This window comes from Corvus cornix, chromosome 17 (assembly GCF_000738735.6).
Source record: "Corvus cornix cornix isolate S_Up_H32 chromosome 17, ASM73873v5, whole genome shotgun sequence".
Lineage (NCBI taxonomy): Eukaryota > Metazoa > Chordata > Aves > Passeriformes > Corvidae > Corvus > Corvus cornix.
In genome coordinates this window covers 3,476,336-3,494,380 of record NC_046346.1, presented here as the reverse complement: position 1 = coordinate 3,494,380, position 18,045 = coordinate 3,476,336, and the positions used below count along the sequence as shown (strand labels likewise).

The window sequence follows — 18,045 nt, the reverse complement described above, 5'->3', positions numbered from 1 at the left end:
GAGGGGCAAGGTGGAGATGCAATGGAATTACCTTGTGTGACCCACAGGGCTGAACCCACAACACCTAATGGGGGGCAGAGCCAGGGAGAAACCAGACACCCAAAAGTTACACGGAAAAGATCCTGCTTCAGAGCAGATTTCCTCTCTTATCCAGTGCACTGCACACTTATTTGGCAACTTCTACCTTTTGTAGGGGTGGCTGCAGTCCCCCAAAAGCCCACGTGCAGCAGCAGCCCTGCAGCCTGGGACATCAGGCAAAAAGGAAGTGCTGGGAAGGTGCTGGCACATGGCCACATACCATCCACACTCTCAACATGTCAGGAGCAGGACGGGGGGGCAGGAGAGCTCGGGGAGGCAGGAACTTGGCTGAGGGCACTCTGGAAGTACAGAACAAACCACAACACAGCCAGCAGCCCAGTCCTCTGGGATTGAGGAACCACTTCAAGCCTGATCCTGCAAAGTGCTCAGCAACTTTCCCCTCTCAATAAGCTGCAAGGTCTCTGTGGCTCAGCACCTCACCACAGAGGGTTTTGCAGACTTATCACCTGCAAGGTACAACTAATTGGTCAATCAAGATAAAACTCTTTCTAAGGAAGATTTAAGCACAGAGAGGAACAAACTTAAGCTCGCCACACTTTGTGGTTTCTCTGAGTTAATTCCTTTTCCAGCTGCCTGTTATAGAGAGGTAAAATGACAATGGAGGTTCAGTGCTGCATATCTGGGGCTGGAGATTCTTGTCAGACTGATCAGACATGTGGGTGCTGACACTGTCTCAGTTTCAACAGCTGTGAGAGCTGGGGGAGGTCAGTGCCACCCAGCCCTGGAGAAGCATCCTCTCCCTGCAGCAATGCTGCAGAATGGGATCCTAGCCAGAGAAATCCCACTGCACAAGGGCAAGGGGTGCAGGAGCATGGAGATCCTGTTCTCTTCCATCACGTTTCCTAAAACGGCACAAAAAGAAATTGCAACCTAATCAAGAAGAGGAATCTCCATGTTTACAGGAAAGTTGGCCAAGGAGGGGAAAAAAAGTTTGGTGATCCCAAATTCAAGCCTTGCTGATGGACATGGCAAAAGACTCCACAGACTCAGTCACAACTTCTGTAGGCTGGGCAATTCTGCAGATTCAGAACTGGCACACATGCTGTCTGCTGGATGCCTTCTTTGTTATTCCACCTCTCTGTGTTTCTGGAATTACTATCGCTTTAAGCTTCACAGAAGGACCAAATCTACTGCTCCACCTCTACTCACCCCTGTTTTCGCATTCAAATCCATACTCCAAGAACAACCAGAACTACAAATCCATTTCTTTGCTTTGGTTTGAACCACTGTCACCCTTTCTAAGCATCCTTCATGTCAGCATCACCAACTGCTCTGAAAGTGGGAGACAAACTGTGTGACAAGCTGATGTTCCTTCAGCCTGAACTTGCTTGTAACAGATCTCAGGGGCAGGGAATCTCTGAATTCCTGCTTGCCCAGCCATCACACAATGGAGCTGCCACAGCACATGGAGCAAAAGCAGAAAATCTCACTTGCTGAGAGCTGTTGAGAAGAAACCACCCAGCTAAAAGTGCAGGAGCAACAGGTCCATCCCGGACACTCCACCCCAGTGACAAGCAGCAGGCTGAGGCTGTTAATCATTTTAGTACTGGATGATAATGCTGAATAGTCTTAACCTGATACCCAGTGGCTTCAGCAGAAGTCAGCCTGGGGCTGGTTCTGCTTGTATTCCTTCAGGAAACAAAATTGGTGGATAGAAACAGATATAAACACTACTGAGCAGATAAACTGCAAGAGGAAACAGGCAGCTAACCGACACCCTCTGGGAGAAAGCAAAACAGAAACAAAGTCAGGAAAAGAAAGGAGGGATGAAGGGAGTGAGGAGACAGAAGTGAAAGCTCCCTATTTTGTGCAGTTTGAAAATGTGATTGACCACAGGCTGCTGTTAAATGCTGGATCACACCCAGTCTGCTTTTCTGAACTACAGCCTAAAGCACCATAACCCATCTCCTTTGAGGCTCTGTCTCCCGATTTCCCATGTTTCTCCTATTCCTTCTCCAAAGCATGATTTGTCCAACAAGTGACACTCCTGACAATTCATCCTGTGACTCCAGCAAACACTTTTGCCAGTTTCAGGTCAACACACCGTATTTCAGTTAAATTATTAAAAAACAACGAAGCTAACTGAAATAAGAACAAAACCCCCCCCACACTCTGGCCCTGACCCAAGTTTCAGCCAATACGTGCACAGCAGCAGCATTTAGGTACACCCAGTAATGCAGAACGTGGCAACACCCACACAGGGTCCAGAACTCCTAATGGGATTATTGTACATCTACACCCTCGTTTTCTGCTTTTTAAAGGATGTGATCTGCACAGTTAAACATTTGTGTCCTGAAAAAGTCAGCCCTTCCCCTTTTTAATCAGCATACAGTGCTCTGTATACTTTTACAGCATAAGGAAAACCCTCAAACTTGCTCTGTTTGATTCAGCATACAGTGAATAAATGGCACAGAGCCTTTCTACAACAGGTTTTGTCACGATTGTTTCTTTCTCTGCACTTTGATTTCCAAAAAGAGAGATTATTGGACACAAAGCTTTTTGAAGAAAAGGCTAAAAAAAGGAAAGAAAAAACCACAAGAGCTCAAACTACTTCCCTGCTGGGCAGAGCATCTCCGAGCGTTTGCTGTACCTGCACAGAATTACAAAAACCCCTGCTACAAACCAGCCTGCTGACAGTTCTCACACCCCAGGCTGCAGGCTTGTTATGCCCCACTTGGAAAACGGGGATATCAGTATTTCCACTGCCATCTGCAATTGAAGTCATTAGCCTTTTCCCACACATTTACAGACTAACTCCTTCTCAGTATTACAGGGGCCCCAAATTTTAAAAAAAGAAAAAAAAAAAAGAAGCAAGAGCACAAAGGAACCTGTATTTACAGGATGTTCAAATACCAACACCAGGGTTTCTGGAAACAACTTCTTTACTAAGCACAACACTCCTTGTCATTGGAAGAAAGTGCAAAGCTAAAACTGCCATCTGCTTTATCCCTCTGCCCACACTGTAGCGCTCTTTAAACATATTTCTAAAAGATAAACCACAACACCCAAAAAGTCCTAACACCTGTTAGGGAGGGGGGTTTAGATACAGTCAAATTCCACTTCCAGCTGAGTTTAAGAGGCTACATGAACAGGAAGATTACCTCCTCTTAATGAAACTAAGTACAGAAAGTACTCTGAGCAAAGTATAAAATACAGAGCCCTTGCAAATAGCACTTAATTCCTCTGTATTACCTATTTAAAGGGTTGTTTCCTGCTCTGTGTAGCTAATAACCTACACTGCAATTCTCCCTTACACCACCAGTTCTGCAAGGCCATATATCAGCATTATTAATATGATTTACAAGTGCTACAGATGTTCTCCTTAGGGGCAGCTCCATGCAAACATTGACAGACTTCTAATAAACAGACCCAGATCCGTCTGTTAACTTGTTTGAAGCATTTCACTGTACAGAGCAGAACCAAAGTGATTCATTAGAGAAAATATCTTCATCAGCAACCTACCTTGGCACAGTTCTTGTGCTCCAACGCTTTCTCCTACTTAACTTTTAGATTTGTTTTTATGTATTTAAATTACTAAAGTTACTATTTTGAAAACTGATTAATTTCAGGACAAAAAGCATTACAAGGGTAGTAAAAATGGATGAGCTGCCACTGGTTTAAATCATGCTCTGGGTTTACAAATTCAGCACTGCACCTTTCCCATGCAAAGTCCACCCAAAATCGATACATGACAATCAAGTCAGTTTAAGGGGCTGAAGGATGAAATGAAAGGGATTGAATTACCATGACATAAATATACTGCTTGTTAGCTGAGCCACAGTAACATTAGACCTGCTAATGGGGCAGAGTAAGAGCCCCCACACACCACGGGAATTATTGCAGCTTTGCAGGCAGAGCAGTCACTTGTTACACCAGTCACCCTCCCATTTAAGACCACCACTCATCCCCTGTTCACACTCCCACCAGCTCGGCTTTATCTGTTTCCAAACCAATTGAAGTGCCCTGTGTTTGAACAAGCACATTGTCCCAGAACAACTCCGTGTGTTAACTGAAAGCAAACACAGCCACACAAGTACAAAAGGCTCTATGGGGTCTACTACTTCCGACGAAAAGTGATTTTGCTAAGGTTGGGTAGATCCATAAACTTGCTCAGCTTTGCAAGGAAGTTCCAGGTCAGCTGAGGTGTGAACAAACTGTGATAGTTAAGCTGCTGTTGCTCCCTCAGACAGCATAAAAGCAGTTTCCACTCTCCAAGTTTGAGAGTTTGAATTAAATCCCCGAACGGTCTTTGAGAAAGGGGAAAAATTTGGATCTTAAAATCTATCACCCCTCCCTATGCAGGGAAGGGAGGCTGCTGATTCAGGAGAAGGGGGAAAGGTGCTCCCTACTGCCTCAGACACCCAGGGACCAGTGCTGAGGGCCGATGGACAGGCTCCTGACAGGAGGAGCTCAGCCTCCCCAGCACAGCTCCTGCTGAGAGCACCCACGGCTTAGAGCACACAAGCCCTAAGCTGCTCAGGGCTCCTGCATATGGATGAAGTTCAAGTCAAAGGAAATATGACCACGACAGGGTGGACACAAGTATCCCAATTGATTCCCATGTGGCTTGTTCCAGCCCAGGAAAGGAACACACTTTCAGCACACTGGCTGATCCATAACACTCCCACTCAGGCAAGCGCTTGCTCCAGGGAAAAGTGGGAGGAAAATTCCCTCTTTCTTCACTGAAGAGCTGCACTTCAACATTATGTCACAGACCCTGAAGAGAACTGTAGCAGCAACAGAAAAGCTGCAAAAAGCAATGCTCTCCAGGAAGGAACAGCAAAAAGCAATGCTTTCCAGGAAGGAACAGCAAAAAGCAATGCTCTCCAGGAAGGAACAGCAAAAAGCAATGCTCTCCAGGAAGGAACAGCATTCTCTACTAAACGCAGACAATTCTTACACACACGTGCTCAGATTATCACTTTCCCCCACAGCTCACAGCACAACGCGGTTCCTAAACCAGCCTTGGTAAGCAAAAAGGCAGCTACATCCTACAGCCCCTCCCAGCAAAAAGCTCTGGACTGCAAACTCTGCACTTGCTTATAGCCAAACCAATGGACCAGGAGAGTTTTAGAAAACAGATTTATCTCAGCATGGCCATATCGATGGGTTCTGAGAAAGGGAGATCTCCAAAGAAGCACCCTCTGTGATGTTACACAAGGATAAGCTGAGCAGTTGAAAAGACAAAATACCAGAAGGAAAAATGTACATTTTCTTCAATACAAGTAGGGTTTGTTTATAACAGGAGAGTCAGCCACAATAAAGAACATCTCTGCCTGTACATCTGTGTCAGTGCATGCTCTGCATGGATGGCAGTGCAGCTGTGTCAGGAAAAGTTCTCCAAGTGTAAACTTCTAGAGTGGAGCAGCAATCCTTTCCTGTCCCTGCCTCTCTCTCTTTAAAGGAAAGACAGGAGCAAACAGGATCATTCCCAAAGCAGACCAGTGTCAAACACACCTGAGTCTAAATCTCATAGTCTGACAGTACATGGGATCAGTGCAAACTGGGAAATTTGTTCCAGATTGGTCCCTCAAGCACAGAAATTTCACCTCAGATTGTCTTTGGTGGTAGAGAGGAGAGAGCCCTGCTCCCAGGAAAGAAGAAAAAAGACCTCCTCTGACCAGGTTATCCATGCTGCTGAACTACTTCCAAATATGACAACATCTGCTGAAAAGAGACCAAGGCCTGAAAAGGTACATAAGGAATCCAAAACAGAGGTGAGTAGTTTCTTCAGTCAGTATCTTACCAAGAATGGGAAAAGGACTACTAGCAAACACAGCACATTACAGAGAATTTCTGCACTGCTCTCCAGAAGAATTTACATCCTTCCAACACTGGCTTTAGCAACAAGTGGGTTAAGGAGTTAGGCTGCCCCACACAAAGTTGTTCACCTCCAACAAGCACTAATGACTGATAAAACAACCCCGATGTCACAGTAAGATTGTATGGAATAGAAAAGCTCGAGATGCACAGATCCTTCCAAAATGTCCTGACAGCTCACTGAGCAGCACAGCATACAATGCCTCCCTCCCAACTCCCAGAAATCTGCTGCTCACAACGGTGTTCTGGGCTATTACAAAAGAATAATGTAGCAAATTGAAATGAAACAAAACAAACCCCCAAAAAACCAACACCACATCCAACAAAACAAAACATATGGCTCATGGTAATGATTGGGAAACCCACTGTGGATTAATGAATTTTGCAAATTAGCAAAGAAAGAGCAACCAGGATTAAAGAGAAACAATCAACAACGCTGAGATGCAAAACACTCTTTGTTCATTTATTTAGCAAAGTGTAGCTCTGCCTGTGCTGAAAGCACCTGATAGCTTACCAAAGGAGACACAGTAATATATTTTGTAAAAGTAATTAAGCCTTTGAAATATGAGACCTCAGTACATCACTCAGCTGCTGCCGAGGAGAGGGATTTGACTCCCGAGTTGTTTGTGCTGTCAACAAGAGCGATCAGGCTCCCAGATTACTCCCGGGAGGAGGAGTGAGATTCTAGGAGTGCAGCAGGGCTTGGCTGGAAACCCACACCCCACTGCACAAGTGCCTCCCCTCGAAGTGAAAAGGTAAACATTAAACAGCATCGTTCGGAACTTGCACCAAGTAAAAGACATTCCTGGGAAAACTCTGGGAAGCCCCAGCCTTCCCCAGGGGAAACTGCTCTGTATGTGTGCACTGCCTTCAGCCTCACAGGGAGAGACCCTCAGGTCAGGCAGGCTGGACCCCTGGCCTGCAAGTGAGGTTTGAGGATACCAAAACCCCCATTAGACTCACTCCGTTTTAAGAGATGAGTTTTAAACACACAGTTCTTAACTCGGCAAAGAGGCCTTTTGCAAGATTATTAAGAACTGTGATTTAAGTCATTGTACCCAGCAGAGCAAAGAAACAACCAGCTACCAAGCCCACAGAAACACTTGCATTTGCAGACACTGACTAATAACAAAATCAGCCTTCTTTAAAGACACATAGTGCAAGGACAAGGCTGCCCAGCACGCTTGCTGAGCTGGAACATCAGACTTCAACATGCTTTTCCTCTAAATACTTTTTAAACGACAAGAACTAAAGTTTTTGTAAGCACTTTGGTGCTTAAATGACACCAGTTTTATTTCCAGAAGCCTAGCTTTTATTTGAAGATAAGAGACCTAACACTCCAGAGACAGTTTTGAAAACAACCCTCAGACACTTCACATTGCACGTGCATTCTTTCTCAATTTAAACTCTGCATGCACAGGTCACTACAACTGAAAAGTCTTTCACTGGAATAGCTACTGTCTCAGCACTGAAGAGACAATATTGCAATCAAGCTTATGTGGAACACTGTGTAAGACTGTTACCCCCCTGCCCAAACCCTTTATTAAACATTGTCTCAAAACACTAAATAAGCATAAGTGAGTATTTTTATCCAGTGCAGACTAAAGAGAAAGAAATACACAAACTTAGCATTTATTCTTTCCAAAAAGGAAGGCTTTGAGGTCTGGAGTTACTCTGTTTCAGCAGGAGCCTCCCAGGGTATTATTAAAAAACTCCCCAAACTTCAGTCCTAAAAAAGTGAGCCACCCAGCAGTCTGCCAGCGCTGTGATCTGCAGATCAGGAGGCAGGACCTGCATTCACAGAACACTCAAGCAGTTGGGGAGTTGTAAGCAATACAGATCATGGCTTTTTTTGCTTGTAAAGCAACCAAACTGCTTTGGGGACTTCTTGTTTGTTTTGATCGATGCATATTTATTCTGCACTTGTCACCCAGATCCTGCAGCACATATGGTAGTCACCAAGTCCCCTCTAATACCTTGGCTTAGCACTGTGTGAACTAAAGACATCAGTTTCAGCTTTAAAACTAAACTTCCAGTTTTATTTGAACCCCCCCCCAGCACACTCACGTACACTGTACACGTTAAAAATATTAACAAGCATATTAAAAACATGCTTCTCTATTCCCAGCAAGGAACAGCAGGTGTGCTTTGCTAATTATGCCAACTCCTAACCTGCTATTATTTACCAGTGTCAGGGAACTTAAGATGTAAAAAAAACCAAAACAAAACAAAAAGCCCAAAACCTACATATAAAAGCTTGAAATATTAGTGAAGCCATCATATTTGCTCATCCAAACAAGTTTATTTTAGTAACTTTGGACTCCTGAAGAAATCAACAGAAAGGAACATCCATGCTCTGGGACTGTCGCAGAATATTTATCCCGAGCCTTACAGAATGCATTCTCCACGTTGTCAAAAGCCAATTCCGGAGGAAAACACGTTCTGAATTAACACCCTGCAAGACCCAACCATGTAAAGACGCACACAGACCCGCGACCCGAACACTACAGCTTTGTTTGAAAGTGAAACCAAGCAGGCTACAAATAATGCTCTATCCCCAGCGCCCAGGGAGGTGCCAAACCCAAACAAGAAGTATAAACGGAGGAGAAGGACGGCTGAGTTTTGAAGTTTTACTTTTATTATCGGTAGCATTATTTATAGCGTGACACTTCTATATATAAATCTGCGGATCTGCGTTTCTTTTTACACCTAGAAAGCATATCAAGTTTAGGCAGCGAACCCTTGGGTTTCCATTTATTTGCAAAAGTTTGGTAAACACCGGATATTTACACGAGCGGAGCAGCTGGGTACACACACACATACACAAATAAATGCATGCGGACACGGACAACACGCGAAACGCGCACTTTCCAGCCCATCATCCGCTGCCTGCTCAGACCTTTTTCCAGCTCCCAAGCCAGCGGCGGGGCCGGGGAAATGGCCGGAGCAGGCGGGCGCTGGCCCAGGGCTGGGGCCGCCGCCGGGCTCCGCTCCGCACCCCGCACCCGAGCGCGGCCGCGACAAACGCGGAGCCGGGGACCCGCGCACCGCCGGCACCGGGGGCTGGAGGCTGCCTAGTCCCCCCGCTTCCTCCGCGCTATTTTTTTTAATTTTCTTTTTTTTTTTTTTCCCCTCTTGCCTCCCTCTTTTTTTCTTTCTTTTTTCCTTGTTTTCAAGAGCGCCTGCAGCCCTCCTTTTCCTCGCCCCTAATTTTCCCCTTCAAAAGATGGCGGGCAGAGAGAGCGAGGGAAAGCGAGCGAGAGAGGGGGAAGCAGAAGAAAAACAAAAAAAAAAAAAAAAAGAAGAGAAGAGAAAGAAAGAAAGCCCGTCCTGCGTTGGGGCGCGGGGCTCGGCGGGGCCGCGGCTGCGCCCGGCCGGGGCGTCTTCGGGCGCTCGGCGAGAAGGGGAGGGGGGAGCAGAAGATGGAGAAGAAGCGGCAGAAGAAGAAGAAGAAGAAAAGGGTGGGCAGGAGCGGCGGGGCCGGGAGGAAATCAATGGCCAGGCTGCAGCCAGCCCCGCCGCGCTTTGTTACAATTGTGGCGGCGCACAAAGGCTGCGGGGCCGCGGGGAGCGACGCGGGGCTCTCGCAACAAGAAGGAGCAGAAGAAGAGAGGAGGGAAAAAAAAAATAAAAAAAATCAGCATTGGCCTTTCCCAAGTGGGTTTTGCTTTCCTCCCCCTTCTTCCCCGGCCCCCCTCCCTCCAGAAACCATGACCCAGTGCTAGCAATGCACGCCCAAGCATCTAACAAATAAAGGGAAAGATTAAATAGATTACTTTGCCCCGGCAGCTCCAGCAACGTTTGCCTTATAGTCCCTCCAGTTGCTCTTCTTTTTATCCTCGGCAAGGCAGTATAATAGATGCGCTACAGCGCCCGAGCGCTCATGCGCCGGGGCGCAAGGCCATGTGGGCAGCGTAGTCCCGGGCCGAGCCGGGGGAGAAGCGGCGGCCGCAGCCCGCACTACAAGTCCCAGAAGCCGGCGGGTCCCCCCGGCCCCCCGCGCCCTCCCCGGAGCGGCGGGCAGGGGACGGGAACGGCAGGGGTGATGCCCCGGTCAGCGGGCGGCGGGGCCGCCCAACGCGGTGTCCCCGGCGGGGGAAACGCCTGGCGGGGCTCGGGGCGGGGGAGCCGCGACAAGGAGCCGCGCGGAGGTGGCGGCTGGCGGGTGTCCCCCGGGCAGACATGGCCGGGGAAAATCCCGGCTTCCCCCTTCCGTCCGCGTCGCGCCTCCGCGGCTCCCAAGGTACGACCAGAGCCTGAAAAGTGCGGCTGGAAACGCGCGTGGGAGCCACGCGGGGACACGCGTGCTGCGGGAGGCCGAGCTGGAAATCACAACTGCTCTCGCCCCCTTTTTTTTGTGTGTGTGTGTTTTTTTTTAAATCGCGGTTTGCATTGGGTAATGCGCTCTCGCATTTATTACACAACAACTAATACGAGCTGCAATAAAAATAGCCCGCCGCCGATGCATGCTGGAGTAGTGAGCGGCCAAAAAAAGTCCATCAAGAAAACCCACAGCCCGATGTAGTTTGCACTGGTTGGTGCATTTCATAACATTGTCAACTGCTGAAAACAACAGAAATTAATCTAATGTACACAATAGAAACAATGTGAATTTTACCAGCACACCACCATAAAAGCATCAACAAACATCAGCACTGTTACAAACACTTCCAAGTAACAGACCCACACAGCCCATGCCCTGAAGCAAATCCACAGCTGCAAACAGAAATTAAAAGAAAAAATTGTTATAAGCCAAAGAATGATTGAATTGCTGCAGAAAAAAAAAAAAAAATAGAACTATTGGAAAATAAATGAGGGGAATATTTGAGTGCCAATGTGGAATAAAGCAGAATGAGGGGATTTCTCTGTGGACATGTGTGCCAGCAGAGACTGCCACGCTGCTGGTTCAGACAGCCACATGCTGATGCCAATTAATAAGTCAGTTTATTATAACCATAAGGTGAAAGCAATTTTACTAAAAGACCTTATTTCCAGAAGATTAGCTTCAGAAAAACACGACCAATGGGACTGAAATTTCTCCAGAGGTATGAGATAATCAGAAAGGTTATACAGGCTTGAAAGAATTCCACTTAGCCATGCTTGCAGCTGCCTCAGGATGGAACCAAAGTTGTGCACGTGCCTTAACCAAACCCTCCCAAAAAATTGCTTTTTGGCACTCAACTTCAAGGCTTGTTGCAAATTCAGGAACCAGAAACTCGCTCACAACCACTCTTGGATACATTTGCTAAGGCAGCATTTGATGTATCTGCATCAACACCCAAACCCCACTCTAGGTCACAGTGTACGAGACTTAGGCTTCCCTCCTGCAAGCTGACCCTTTTGACTTGACCATCAGGTAGCCCAAAGTCACCTCCCCACCCTCCACACGGTCTCTGCAGGAGCACCATGTGTTCACTGCAGGAGCACAAAACAGGTAAGCAGTAAGAAAAAAGTAAATTCTAGGAATTCTTGAGAATCACCACACTTCATGAGCTGGTGCTCACCAATCTGATTGCCACACAGAGAGGAAATCCTTTTGAAACACCACCTGAACTCTGCCCTGCCCACAAGCAGCCTGAACACCAGATACCAGGGAGTAGGGGGAAAGGACTGGATTTTGAGCACTTTTTACCATTGTTCTACTCTAAGCCCATTTTCAAGGCAATCTACAAGACCACACGTGTATCAAAACATTCAAGAGCTGAAGAGAACCAGGGCAGTTCTTCTGACTGAACTGTTCTGCTCCAGGATGTGCCTGATCCACATGGATAACCAGAGTAGGAATTCCTAAATGCCATAACATACACAGACACCAAATCATGAGCATGACCAAAGAGCCCCTAAATGAAAACTGCTACAGCTCTAGGCATGGGGGCTGGGAAAAGTTGGCAGCTGAAGCTTTCCAAAGGAGGGGGCAGGGAGAAATGGGCTGAGTATTCATTGTGAGTACTTGGAAAAATGGACTCCATGCACTCTAAAGACGCCTTTTCAGCTAAATCATAATCTGAAGGCTCAGGTTTTAAAAGCATTTATATTTTAGTTTAAGACAAACTCCTGCAACAACAAAAAAAAATGTTGGCTTCAATGTGAGACTTGGCAGAGCCACAAGGAACTGAACAGGGGTCTCCTAATGCAAAGTGTTCAGCAACCCCAGCAACCGGCACAGAGCACAACAGCAGAGCAGAGAGAAATTAGGGAGTGCAGGCAAAAAGGCAGAGACAAGAGAAGCCAGAGAGCAGAAACTCTGTGAGAGCAAAAAAACTCTCCAAGCTAGCAGGGCACTCACCTCACAGTGAACGTGCAACAGTTCAATATTGGAGCTTGAGCCTCACTGCAAATCCACTTTCAGGAGCACCATGATGAAGGGTGCATCAAAACTGCAACCCAAAAGCCGTCTCCAATTACACCTTACCCTGCCGTATCTCACCCAGGGTGGGTGTAAGAGAGTTTCATCCCAAATTGTCACATTCATTATGCAGCAGGCTGAGCAGGCATAACAATTCACGTGGGAAACTGTCCCCAGAGATTTCACCACTATCAGCTTTTAACCTGGAATGCACCAGTCACTCACACACCTACCTGTAGGTCTGCAGATTATGCTTGAAGAACCCCACTGCATCCTTCAAGGGATTAAGAAAGAAAACATATTTTGGGATCCCTAAAGCCTTCTTTATGCAAGGCAGTGAGTTTAGATAATGGTTTAGCCAAACAGGCAGAGGCTGACTCAGTTTGAATAAGCCCCTTAGGAGGTACAGTGAAATCAAATCAGAACAATTTAAGCTCAAGTTACCAAAGCCAAAGTAAAAGCACTTCAACCGAGGAAAAGAGAGTCATAATCTTTAAATTAAATTCTGAACTGATTTTGTCACACGGTTTCATACACAAGATGTAACAGGCTGCCTCTTCTGAGACACCTTAACACCGGCTTTTCCATAAAATGCAAAACTACGGCAGTAGCTCTTTATTTCCTCCTGCTCCCCAAGCTCAGAGGAGCATTTGGGATTCACCTAAAGCTTCTCAATTGGCCTCTGTGGTCTTTTATGCTGCACCTCCAGTTACCCAATTAGTGCCTTGTTAACGAACACCTGCCATGTATTTATTCCTGGCTGTTGCAGTACTTTTAACCTATAATGCCCAGTGGTACCTACAACCTTCTCGGAAGCTTTGTGCCCAGGCTTCAACAAGAAAAATGTTATTTATGCAAAACCAGAGTGGTTTTCAGGGCTGTTAAACACTGGCACTTTTTGCCTCTCTGTTTTTGGAGTGTTGATTGTTTTGAAAACAAGAGGGGATGGAAGCACAAAAGGAGATACTTGTCTGTGTGGGACAGATGAGTTTTGGGAGGGTGGGCCACACTCAGTGCCTTGTGTGACTGCACCCAGCAGTATTTGGCAGGAATCAGGGACTGCTGGGAGCACCAATTTTTCTGATCTTTGCAATAGGTTCTTCCTGCAAGCTTCTGATTTTCACCTGTGCCTGTTCCACCATCAAAACCACAGTTCCCCACTGCAAGGGGAGATTATATGACTCGGATCACTTCAGTGTCAGGCAGAAGGGTGTTGAACAAAAGGGGATAAATGCTCTTATTACAACAGAGAGTCATCTTTTCCAATGATCTTCTTCAGTGTAGTGGCAGGATTTCCTCGACTGAGTAAGTGTTATTCAGTAAGTTAAGGATGACAGGATTAGGGCAGAGGTTTGAAACAATAATTGCAGTTTGTTTTTCTGTAGTACCTTTCATCTGTGGAATTCACAACAATTCAATAATCCTCCTAACAGCTTTTGTAGGTAAGGAAATATTATGACTCCTGTTTTTCAGCTGAGGAAGCTGAGAGGGAATATGATGATGCAGAGAATCGTGGGCAGAGGGAGAATTGGGACTCAGCTCTTCTGACTCATTCTTTGTAGTTCTGAGAGCCTGGACACACCAGTTGGTGAGGCCACCCTGGCTCCGCGCTCCCGGGAATCTGTCAGTGGCTGCAGGGCTTTTGGATCTTCAGTGTTCACTCTTCATCTGGAAAAGGGTGAGCAGAGCCCCCAGACTGGGAAGCCAGGGGCCAGGATGTCTACAAGCCCCAAAAGGCACAGCACTGTGCTGTTTGAAGGGAAGACAGGAAAGAATTGAGCAACCCAAGACCTAAAGGATCTTGTAAGTGTTCATCTGCAAAGAGGAGTTTTCATTATGATCTGAATGGTGGTCTGGAGACAGCCAACATCCAGTGGAGGGTCCAGGGTGGATTTAAATAAAGTTCTTCCAGACTGGAAGTTCTCCAACCAGGGAAGCAGAGATGAAGGACTTCTACTGCAATGGACAGGAAGGGCATGAAGAGCCCACAAAATATTCTGTCTGACCATGATGTGTCTTACTAGGAGGGAGCAAGAAGCTTTACTTGGAGGAGCTGGAGACTGGGATACAGTGGGCTAAGATTTATATGTATGGAAAGAGGCAGAGCAAAGGCCTAAACTGTTGTGAGAGAGAAGAAAAGGGCATGACCACAGATTTGGGAATCAAAAAGAAACTGCCCAGCCAACATAGCTACGTTGGCCATAGTTAAAAATGTTCCTTTGGAAATTACCTCTGTGTGAATGGTTTTGTTGGACATTCAGTTATTGTGGAGACCCAGCACCTGCTGTGAACACAGTGGTTTGCACAGGTAAGCAAGGCAGTGAATAGTGTGTGCTACTGAGCTGGCAGTTTAAACCAACAGACACTGGAACATGCCAGACCTCAGCTGGCCAAGGGCCGAAAGGATTCCTCTGTGTTTCCTTACTTTTCCTCCTGCCCCCTCACAAAGACTGCAGAGAATGGCATAGAGATCCCCTAACCAAATAGTAACACTTTCAAACATCTTGATCTGTAAATGACAATGAGTAATAAATAGATTTCCCTAAAACTATTTCAGGGGTGTGAGTGAATTGTATTAAATTGTCCATTCACTGTGGTTGCAGCCAAAGAACAAAGCTCCTGATTCACAGAAGTGCTGAGAACCTGCTGCTCCAGTTGAAGTGGCTGGGAGAGGCAGGCTGTCATCACGTCTGGCAGTCAGAGCGTGTGTGACTCAGGCTGGGGCTCTCAAATCAGCAGCCTCTACGCATTAACTTGGCTGGGACTGGCATTGGGGGGGAATTTGTGATGAATGATGCCTTATAGCACACTGCAGGACTCCAGCCCTGTGAGAAGTCTGACCTGCTCTTCAAAATCATGTTTCTTAACAGATCTTTACTAAAAGGGGTTTGATACATACAGTGTTCAATGATCTTACATTGAAATGAGTTCTTCAACTTCCATAGGCTCCTCTTGCCTAGGCTAAGTGTTTGTACAGATCCCTCCCAGGGCAGGATGATTCCAATCCTACCTGCTCTCCACTGGGCTAAGATTTCCTAGCTTTAAATGAACAAATGTTGGCAATGATGCAAGCAAGGCTCAGAGTGTAGTGGGGGAGGTAGAAATATCATCCTGGAAAAGGTTCAGTGTTTGTTTTTAAATCCCAGAAGAAACATATGAATGTGATGTATCTGGGATTTAGAGAAAAAAACCCACAACAGCATGTTAGGAACCACCCAGAAACAGCTCTGTGTCAGGGATCAGCTGCTCTTTAGAAGCCTAAAAGATGCAGCAGGTCTCTCCTGAGTCCTTCCTCCCTGTCTCTGGAGCAGAGTGTAACACACAGCAAGTCTGTTCTGCACTTCCTCTGTCTGCTGAGGGGCCCAAGCAAATAAAAATGCGAGCTGAGATTGCAAATTGTGCCAAAATATAAACATGGGCTCACACAGCTTGTAAGCTCCGTGTCTGATTACTCACCACTACAAGCTGGTTTGCAGCAGGCAGGTCTAAAGAGCAGGTCCAGTGTGTAGTGAAGTTCCTGGGAGCTTTTCCACAAACAATAATGTCCTTTGGATCAGCTCTGCAGCACTGGGTTAGCTCTGGCCTCGGTGCAACCTGTGACAAAATCACACGTGGTGGTCACAGCAGGAGCCACGGCTTCAGCTCCTGACACCCTGAAAGCCACCCAAAGGGACCCCAGTAGCACTGAGAGCAGCCACTTCCTTCCAACCTGAGCCACACAGGGGCTTTCCTTTCCCTTTCATCATCATGGGAAGCTGCTCTCCCACAAACACCTCAGACAGGTGTCTTTTCCAGTGCACTTGGCACGTCCCCAAGTTCAGACTGTTTGGAACCAAAGGGAATGAAAGATTCTGTGAGGGAGAAGCCTGCCAAGCCCCACGCTTTTCCAGAGAGGCAGTTTGGACAGATGTCACATCCTGCTGATCCCAGCTGTGGAAGCCTGGCCGGGGGAGCAAGAAAGACCCTGACAGATGATTCGTAACCATCAAGTGAAATTTTATCCAAATTTTTCTCTGGGGATGTTCTGCAGTCCCAAAGAAATGCCCCTGCTTGTGCTGTCTCTGAAAGCTCCATGCTGTCAAAAACCCAGCCTGGCACGGAATCAGGTACTTGGCCAAAAGGAGTTTATCATACTTTAAACTAGTTTAAAAAAAATCCAGGACACTTAGAAGCTAAGGGGTTGTTTAGGATTACACTTAATTTGTAGTCAAGGCTACATTTTTCAGGTTCCAGGATTCAGATTAGATAAGCATTTTCATACATGCACATATATGTATTTTCTACATAGATAAATAAATGTATATGTATTTTCTACATATATAGAAAAATATTGGGCAAAAATTCCCAAAGCAGACACTGAGAGGCAAAATATGAACTTATCTCTGACATGAAAGAAACAAAAACACCCCGCCACGAGAAAGTTCTATAAATAGCATTAAACTGCTGATTTGTGTTCTCCCATTTTATTTCATATTCATTTTTTAAAAGACTGAAAACTTTCACCCAAAACCATTTGGAAGAATCAGCACCAGAGACTTGACTGGATTTGTTCCCTAATATTGCTCTGGTGACTGTGCAGCTCTTCTAACTGTGTTTTACCTCCCTTAGTTTAGAAGGCAGGGCTAATTCTCCAGATTTCTGCTGCAGGATTCCAGGCTGGAGGAGAAGGGCCTTGGCTTTACTATACCACAGGTTTTTTTCATCTTTTCCTTTCTCAACTGCCACTAGAATTTTTGGAAGTGAAACATCTTCCTGTGTTAAAGGGCCAGTAAATGACACACGTCTCCTTTTCTTCCCTCTTAACTGAAAGCAGACTGCAACGTGTGGGTTCAGAAATAACTCACTGCTCTCCAGAAAAGTGCTTAAACACATGTTTAACTGTAACTGGGCTGTTTGGCCTTAATGAATTAAACACTTTCCTGAGTCAGGGCTTTTTGTGTGACCATACACTGAGAAATCCACCTCGCCTCAGATACCCTCTCACCCAGGCAAGGATTACGGTGTTAAATGGCCCAAACAAAAGCATTCGAGAGTCACAGAATCACTTAAGTTGGAAAAGACCTCCAGGATCATCGAGTCCAACCTTTGATAGATCATCACTTTGTCAATTAAACCATGGCACTGAGTGCCACATGCAGTCGCTCCTTGAACACCCCCAGGGATGGGGACTCTGCCACCTCCCAGGACAGCTCCAATGTTTAGCGTTTCCTCCTGTTCTAACGTTTACCACCACTTTCCATGAAGAAACTCCCCCTGATGTCCAGCCTGAACCTCCCCTGGAGCAGCCTGAGGATGACTCCTCACGCCCTGTCACTACCTGCCTGGGGGAAGAGCCTGACCCCCCACCTTATCGGCATTAATATGGATATTACAGACATTGCACAGACATTATTATAGACATTATTATAGCTATTACTGCCTTGTGAATTGGCCTGCTCTCCTCACAGCCGCTTTTATCGGTGTGCATCCAAGGGGGTCAGTTGCAGACGCAGCCCAACGACACCTAACCCCCTCCAGCCGGGCTCAACGGCCCCCGAACGGCGGGAGCAGCGCCGTGGCCACCCGATCCCGGTCCGTATGTGCCCGCTTCCCACACGGGAATGTCACACCGGCACGGGCAGGGCGCTTCCCGCAGCGAGCGGGGAACAGCAGCGGGCGCTGGGGGGGGAAGCACAGAAAGCACAGGAAGGAGGGAAAAGAGACAAGAAAAGGAAGAGAAGGAAGGAAGGGAAAAGAGGGAGGGGAGGGAAGGGGCGGGCACGACGCCACGGGGACAGGCT

At 46.7% G+C, this 18,045-nt stretch overlaps 1 protein-coding gene across 2 annotated transcripts in view; it reads right to left on the bottom strand.

Moving 5' to 3' along the window:
* The window catches only part of BRD3 (bromodomain containing 3), a 44,375-nt gene that overhangs the window by 26,000 nt on the left and 330 nt on the right, over positions 1-18,045 (bottom strand). Inside the window, exon 2 of one of the 2 annotated variants that reach the window (XM_039561458.1) lies at positions 15,722-15,859. The gene's annotated coding sequence lies outside the window, so the exon portion shown is untranslated. Of the gene's footprint in view, positions 1-9,695; positions 9,864-15,721; positions 15,860-18,045 lie in introns of those variants that run through there. The other variant, XM_039561457.1, reaches the window with a different exon arrangement.